Source organism: Neolamprologus multifasciatus, chromosome 1, assembly GCF_963576455.1.
Source record: "Neolamprologus multifasciatus chromosome 1, fNeoMul1.2, whole genome shotgun sequence".
Taxonomy (NCBI): domain Eukaryota; kingdom Metazoa; phylum Chordata; class Actinopteri; order Cichliformes; family Cichlidae; genus Neolamprologus; species Neolamprologus multifasciatus.
Genome location: NC_140439.1, coordinates 6293792 through 6302532, shown reverse-complemented (window position 1 = coordinate 6302532; position 8741 = coordinate 6293792). Strand labels below are relative to the sequence as shown.

At 41.0% G+C, this 8741-nt stretch overlaps 1 long non-coding RNA gene across 1 annotated transcript in view; it reads left to right on the top strand.

Moving 5' to 3' along the window:
- The first annotated feature begins 3660 nt into the window (after nt 1–3660).
- LOC146525206 (uncharacterized) overlaps nt 3661–8741 on the top strand; it is a 374600-nt gene continuing 369519 nt past the window's right edge. The window contains exon 1 of the long non-coding RNA XR_014875006.1: nt 3661–4903. This is a non-coding gene — a long non-coding RNA (uncharacterized LOC146525206). The remainder of the gene's footprint in view (nt 4904–8741) is intronic.

The following is an 8741-nucleotide window of genomic DNA, read 5'->3' as shown; positions in this document are numbered from 1 at the left end:
CAAGAGCTGGCCAATACTCATCTGGTTGGTGTCCAACAACGTCAGAAGCAGAGTTATGACAAAGCAGCTCGTAGGAGGATTTTTCAAGAGGGACAAAAGGTTTTGCTGCTTCCTCCATCATCTGAGAACAGTCTCCTTGCCAAGTGGCAGGGACCGTATGTGATCAGTAGGAAAGTGGGTCCAGTTACCTATGAACTGTACATGCCTGAGCGTCGCAAGAAGCATCAAATATTTCATGTAAATTTGCTGAAAGAATGGTTTGATCGGCCAGCGTCTTCGCTAGAGTGTTGGGCTTGTGCCGTGGTCGAAGAGGAGGAACCACGGGAGCTATTCTTTGCTTCTCCAGCAGGTCAACAACTAGTTCCTGGTGTGAGTCATCTTACTTCAAAAAAACAGAAAGAGCTTAAAGCAATTATGCCTGCTGATCTTTTTAGCACCAAACCAGGTTGCACCAATCTCATCCAACATGAGATACGACTCCACTGTCCCAATCAAAAACCTGTTAGGGACACCACCTCACGGGTTCCTGCAAAGCTGATGCCAGCATAAAAAAAAGAGGTGGAAGACATGCTTGACATGGGAGTCATTGAGCCATCTAGAGGTGAGTGGTGTAGTCCAATGGTGCGAGTGCCGAAGAAAAAGGACTCTAAACAGAGATTTTGTGTGGATTTCTCTAAACTCAATGCTGTTTCTGCTTTTGATGCTTATCCGATGCCAAGAGTAGAGGAACTGATTGAGCGCTTGGGGAACGCTAAGTATCTCACAACACTAGACCTTTGCAAGGGCTACTGGCAAGTACCTTTGACTGAGTTTTCTAAGGATTTGACAACTTTTAGAGTTCCCAGTGGACTTTATCGCTTCAGAACAATGCCTTTTGGTCTGCACGGTGCACCAGCCACATTTCAGAGGTTGGTGGACGAAGTTTTGAGAGGTGCAGATGGGTATGCTGCAGCATACATTGATGACATTGTGGTGTTTAGCGAGACCTGGGAGGATCATGTTCAGCACCTTTCTGATGTCTTTCAACGGATTAAGAGAGCTGGACTTGTCATAAATGCACACAAATGTCACATTGCTAAGTCTGAGGTGGAGTACTTGGGTTATGTCATCGGGGGTGGGGTCATCCGCCCTCAGGTGTCAAAGATTGAAGCCCTGAGTGCCTACCCACCTCCTACGACCAGACGGAAAGTGAAATCGTTTTTAGGTCTGGCGGGGTGGTATCGCCGCTTCATTCCCAACTTCTCTGCCAGAGCTGCGGTCCTTAGTGACCTTACTCGTAAATCCAGCCCCACAAAAGTTAAATGGACTGCCGAGTGTGATGCTGCTTTTGTTGATCTTAAACACTGTTTGTGTAGTGAACCTGTTTTTCAGTGCCCGGCTTTTACCCAGCCATTCACTCTGCAGACGGACGCTTCCAGAGAAGGACTTGGAGCAGTGTTGCTGCAGGGTGAGGGTGAGGATAAACGACCATGGTGTATATAAGCCGTAAGCTCTTTCCTAGGGAAGTGAAATATTCCACTATTGAGAAAGAGGCACTGGCAATAAAATGGGCTCTGGATACATTAAAGTACTATCTAATGGGTGATGAGTTTGTTTTGGAAACTGACCATCGTGCATTACAATGATGAACAGAATGAAAGACTCTAATGCCAGAATCACTAGATGGTATCTGTCCCTACAGCCATGTCGCTTCAGGATCCAGTATAGACCAGCTCGGGGGGAGTGTGACAAAGTGGAGGAGCAGTTGTGATGCTCTCCATTTGTCCCATATGTGTTTAGCTTTTTTTTGCACATTGTACACATTATTCTGTTTCTATGTATCTGCTGTGATGTGCTTTTTGTCAAGCTTCACTCACTATCCCGGGTTTGTTTGTGGAAGCGTTTTGTTGCCGGCAAATCAAACATTCTGCAAATTAAGACAAATACTAAGTTACATGTTTCTTTATATTTTATTATGTTACAGATTAAGTCCTTTGTTCATACTTACTTTGTTTGTCTTTTCAGTCTTCATGAGGGTCAGGTGTGGGGAAACGCCTGCCTGGCATTTCCTCATTTTAAAGTCCTGATGATGTCACACATGACATCAGCAGGTCAAACCAAGTGGAGGGGTTTCTTTTTCCATAGAGATGCTTCCTTTTGCTTGTGTTAAGGTTTAAAGGGATTTGTTGAATGTTTTTCCTTTCGTTAATACTGCCATTTAGTTGTGTAAATGTGCATGTTAGAAGTGTGTAGAGGTTTTGTGTTTTTAGATCATCTGTGTAGAGTTTTAGATCCCTCAGTTTGAGGGACTGGCTGGGCAATTGGAGGGAAATTGACGGCCCTATTTAAAGCCAGTCTCTACTAGATGCAGCAGAGAGGAGGGGTGAGCTGTGTTACCAGATCCATGGGCTGTTGAGGTTTGTTAATTGAGTTGATTTGGGGGGAAGTTTTGTTAAGTTACACATTAAATTAAGTTCACTGTAAATAAATTGCTCACCTCTGGAAATCTGAAATGTCTGCGTAGTCTGCTTCCCACCACCTTCCTTGACGTTCGAGTCTGACTACTTCACAAGGCCAAAGTTTAATAGTAAAAACACAAACTATGCGCTCAAGTGCATAAAACAATACATTTTATTGCAAGAGTGCTTGGTACTGTAAACTTTACACTCGTAACTCTAGAAGCTACCATCCAAATGCAAAGGCAGAGATGGGTTCAGTTGTTGGAAATCCTGCAAGACAAAGTTTACAACTTTTCTATCTCATTTTCACGTCAAGAGAAATACACACGGGAAATTGGTTTCAAGACCTCTAAATGATCTGAAGCAGAGAATCAGCATGATAGAAAAACAGACAATGAACAGAAAAGACAAACTGATGTCAGTAACTGATGAGGGTTGGGATGTCGTTGTATAATGTCATATTTCACAGTGTTCTCGTGTGCATTGAAATGAAAACCTGCATTAGCCTGGATGTATTCCACCATAATCCTCAATCCCAGTGCTATAGTATGTGTTTAATAATATATGTATAGCAGCATTATTGTGCTTTGCAGCTATATAAAGGGTGAGTTTTACAGCCTGTAAGAAAAGATTAAGGAGCCTTCAATTAATTTATTAGATTCAAACTTGAGAGGCTACAATTCTTACCAACAAAGTGGTCCATGCTGAACCTGAAGTGTTAGAGTACAGCTGAGCCACTGCTGATACATTCAAACCACACATACTCAGATGACAGACTCCACGTGGTTCATTTAAAACACCCACCACAAACATGAGGCTTCATTCTGAGTGCAAAACCATTCTTGTCCAGCTGCGTCCCATATGGCGAGCTTAGCTTTATTTCCATCGATTGCAAGTCCACACCTTTGTGTCAGACTGCTCTGGGTCGAAAGTATCGTTTGTGAAACTCAGGAGCAGACTGGACTTTCCAAAGCCAGTTTTAGGGTTGTCAATATGTCTTCATCCATATTTGTTTTGAAGTTAGTTTAAGTCTGAACTGAAAAAGCGTTTAGAGATATTTTTTACGTGTTTTAGGGCAACTCGCCACCCAAAGAGTGAGGCCTCTGCCCAAAGGCACCACACCACCCTAACCCATCTGTGCGATATGCTGGACAAACAAGTCTGATCTATGGAGGCCCCACATCGCAACTTACTTGACGTATAGAATCTGTTGCTAAAATCTTGGTGCCAGGTACTAGTGATGGGATTTCCGGCTCTTTTTAGAGATCCGGCTCTTTCGGTTCGGCTCACTAAAAAGAGCCGGCTCTTTCGGCTCCGAACCGGCTCTTCAGGTTGTTTTGTTGCTTTAATTAATTTATTATTAACAATAATATTAAATTATGCACAAAAGGAATTACTAACATAAAAAAAGTGGTTTTATTTATATATGTTTATATATAAATATATACAGTGGCCCCTAGAGACAAAACACGTACAAACTCCAAAACACATTTCTAGCATGAACTGAACTTCCAAACAGAGCTACTAGATCACTTAAATTACACAAATGAAAGCATGTGTGTATTGTTTGTGTATTTATACACAGGCACTCATATATATTCAAATAATTTAAAAACAATGTTCATTTACCTGTTACTACCACACACCAAAACCGGTCGTTGGTACTTGCTGGCTTGTGTAGCCACGAGGTAACAAAAGCTCAACACTGCGCCCAGCATCCTGGAGCACTTCTGTTGTCTTTTGTACGTGTTTTGAGTTTTTACGTGCTTCTGAGTTTGTACGTGTTTTTACGTGTTTTGGAGTTTTTACGTGTTTTGGAGTTTGCACGTGCTTCAGGGTTTGTACGTGCTTCAGAGTTCGTACGTGATTTGAAGTTTGTATGTGTTTTGTCTGTAGGGGCCACCGTAAATATACTTTTATTTATTCACTCCACATAAAATGTAATAAATAAATCATATAATACAAAAACCAACTATTCACATTTCAACTTTTAACTATTTAAATTTTCAGCTTTTTCCTTTTACAAATTTAAAGTGAAACAACACAAAACACTGCAAACCACAACACAATTAAATATAAATTAAAATATGAAAACAAAAAGAACATGCATATTCTCTGTCATATGGGCCTGCATGAATAAACTTTCTGAATCCTTTATCATCTGCAACTGAAAATAGTTGTGGATGATTACTATACCTTTCTAATGTGACGTTGTTGTCCCTGCCTCTCTCTCCCTCTGGCTCTGTTCCTGTGCTACTGAGTGTAACTACCGCCCCTCCCCCCTCTGCCCAGCGCAAAGCACAAGGTTCGCGTGCGGAGTGAAGCGGGAAAAAAAGTGCGAGAGAGAGGCTGAGAGAAAAAAAAAAAACACGTGATGGCTCGCGATAAAGAGCCGGCTCGCGTCGTTCACTTCAAAGAGGCGGCTCTAAGAGCCATTTCGTTCGCGAACGACCCATCACTACCAGGTACCACAGCATATCTTCAAGGGTGTAATGGAGGCCATGTCTCGACAGGTTAGGGGTGTTTTGGCAGCAAAAGGAGGACCAACACAATATTAGGCAGGTCTGATTGCCATATTTGTGATACATGAAGGAAATAAAGACACTTAACAGGGTTAATTACAACTTTTAATTATCCACTACTAAGCTTAGTAGTAAGCCTTACATGCAGCTTTTGCTCTGGATTAAAATGTTGTCGTCAGCTGAGCTCTTTTTTTTGGAACATCCAAAAATACGATATGTCTCGTCTTACAGTTTCAGTGTTACATATGTGGTGATAATGCACCTAATCACTGTAACAACATTAAAGGGAAATGTTTACTCAATTTAAACAGAGTTCTGTTAACTCATCGTGGGGAGGGATAACGAGGTTGATCAGACGTGCAAGAATGTACGATAATGATATCTTTTCAATGCAATTCAATTTTATTTACATAGCCCCAAATCACAACAACAGCTGCTTGAAGGTGCTTTGTATTAAAAGATCAAGACCCTACAATAACAGAGGAAACAGAGGAAACCCCCAACATCAGATGACCCCTATGAACAAGCACTTTGCTCAAGTGGGAGGAAACAACTACCTTTTAACAGGGAGAAACCTCCAGGTGAACCAGGCTCAGATAAGGGCGGGGCCATCTGAGCACCAACAGTTGGGGTGAGGGGAAGAAGACAAGACGAGGACAGGCTGTGGAAGAGAGCCAGAGAATAATCCGAGCTAAACAGAATGTGCAGTGGGACTGGTGCTGCTGCTGGACTCGGACTGGGGTTCGCTGTCCGTGGCAGTAAAGAGTAAACGGGTTGTTGTTATAGAGTGAAAATAACTGTACCTAATAAAGTGCCAGACATTGTGAAATTTATGTCTTTATGTTACCCATAATCAGTGTTGGTCAAGTTACTTGAAAAAAGTAATCTGTAACTAATTACTGATTATTTCCCCTAAAAAGTAATCCTGTTACTTTACTGATTACTTATTTTCAAAAGTAATTATTACTCAGTTACTTAGTTACTTTTTAAAAACACGATTTACAACCTTAATAGGTGATAAAGTGATAGATCTTTCAGCCCAATTCTACTTTTTCTGCATAATCATCATACAAAATGTAATCAAATGGAAAAGTCTCTTTTTAAAACTTGTTTTATTAGTTTTAATCTTTTAACTTTATGCATCAAGCAAAAATTTAATTATCTGCAACATTCTCTGACTGGAAGAAATTAGTTTAACATTTAAACCTATTTTCTGCACATTCCAGCTCATAAAATAAAATATTTTGTGTGTTTACACTCAGTCTTTCAAATAGATGCAAGTAAAACACAGCAGAAAATAAATAAAGTCAAAGACTAGCGGTCCTGTTGCTCTATTTTCACCTGTAAAGCAGGAGTGGGGTAGGCGGAGGGTTACCCTGGTGCAGGTGTGCAGCAGCGGTCAGTGGAAGAATCCGCGAGTTTCTCTGTGAGTTTCCCATTACGTCGTAGCTACTCGGTGCTTGTTTGGAAGTTTAGGGGTTTTTTCGCTGTAAAAAGAAGTTTTCTTCCCACGCACAACGGACACTAATGTTTTTGTCACTTTTTATGGAATCAAACTCAAAGTAAGGTCAGTACTTCCACGCTTTAAACGCTGCACGCTCATACTCTCTCTGCACTCGATATATGATCCATTGTTGATCTGCACACAGCTGTTGTCACGAACGTCGCACTGGCTTACGTCACTGTCATGAGACACTCTCACAAAATAAATCACGGTTTTAGTAACGCAGTAACGCAGCGTTCCTACGGGAAAGTAACGGTAATCTAATTACTGTTTTTGCAATAGTAATCCCTTACTTTACTCGTTACTTTAAAAGTAATCAGATTACAGTAACGCGTTACAAGTAACGCATTGGTTCCCATCTCTGTCCATAATGTAAGCTGTAAGAAAGCAAGAATGACAAAAAAAATCTCATGGTCCTCAAAATGGCGACTTCAGCAGACAAAAGTAACCTGTTCAGAACGACGATGCCACTGAGCCAGCAAGTGACACAACACGCACCGGCTTAGTGACTCAAGAAGAGCAGAGCCATCATGGAGCACAGACTTTAAACATGAAAATCAGTGTCAGAATTATGGTGAATAGTTCAACCTGCAAACTTTTTACATGTACAGTATGTTACTCATACATACTGTACATGATCATACAGTATGTTACTCATACTGTATGATCATACTGAGAAACTTACTGTAAGATGCTGAAACTGGCAGCCTGCAGTCTAATTGACTATGTGCACGTTAGCATATGCTACTTCCGGTGCGGAAACTCCTGTGGGGAGCTTTGTTTCCGGTGTCCTATTCGCGCCCTGTTTATTGTCCAAAACAAGTTAAGCAAATAAATAAATAAAGCGGCGATTTACATTTCTATAGATGTCTCGAGCATTTACCCAATATATCTGTAAATGATGTTCATCGACTTGTCGATATTTTTCCCCCACGCCTCAGGGGAAAAGAGAAAATGGATTCAAATGTTATATTTTTCAGCTGTCCCTCGTTTATCGCGGGTGTTATGTTCTAAAAATAACCAGTGATAGGTGAAATCAAGTAGCCAATTTTATTTTTTGACGGTGCAAAACGTTTCGTGTACATCGTGGACATACAGCACTGCACTTCAGAGTCACACTGCTAGCGATAGATGCAGCGATTCTGTACTGTACAGGAGAGACGGAGGAGATCGTCTGCAGCAATCAGGACGCAGGACGTAAAAAAGCATGCAAACTTGCACTAAAAAATCTGCGAAACAGCGAGGTGAAAGGTGAACCGCGTTATAGCGAGGGACCGCTGTAATTTTGAAGGTAAGTCACAACATACCCTTCGTAAATACTAATGTATAGAAACCGTTACCAGCAATCATTAATTTTTTGTGTGGCTTTTTTTCACGGTTTGTTAACATGCTGTGTAGGTGTGTACTTGACTAGCTGATATCGACATAACGGGGAAAACATCTGGTTTGACTATTGTTCACCTGTAGTTTGAATGCTGAACATTTGCCTGTTTAAATCATAAGACCAGTCACTATACAGAGATGTGCTTCTGAATGTGGACGATGTGTCTTCTGCTGCAGTGATGCAGTTCTGCTTGTGTTTAGTGATGTAAACAACTGATCGATCTAAACTCTTTAAACGTCAAAATTGATCATTAGATTTTTATGACACAACAGTGGTGAGTGTTCCCACCTTCTCCTCTTTGTAACTTAACGCGATCGTTCCGTTTTCGAGTTTTGGACATCAATTTTGGAGGATATCTTCGCAGTAGCGATTGACCGCAAAGTAAAGCTACCGGAAATGTACAACCCCACATCCGGTCTCAAACCAGGAAGTTAGCATTTTCTCGTGCACAGGGTCAATCGTTCAGTAAACAGCTTGTTGCTGTAGTGTGAACACAGGCGTACCTAATAAAGTGGCAATGCAGTGTCACGGTACTTAAATTCAATTTAATTTTTTTTTTTGCTGATTTTTGGTTTGGTATTGAAACCAATTAATGTCTAGAGAAAAATGTCTTGTTATTCAGGATCTCTGCATGATAGTTACATCAGATACAGCCCTTAAAAAAACCTTCTTGGTTAAGTGTAACATCAGACAGCTTATATATTACTTCATCTACTCTCCCTCTGCTTTGTGGTCTTGCAGGCTCAGACTGGTGTATCTATGTATTTTTAATGCTCAACTCAGCTTTAAGGCTAAAAGAGGCCTAACCACACCCTGAAGGCATGTAAAGAAAATGTCAGTTTCCCACTCACCTGATTATCCTTGTGTTTCTCTTTACTAATGGACTGATTTTT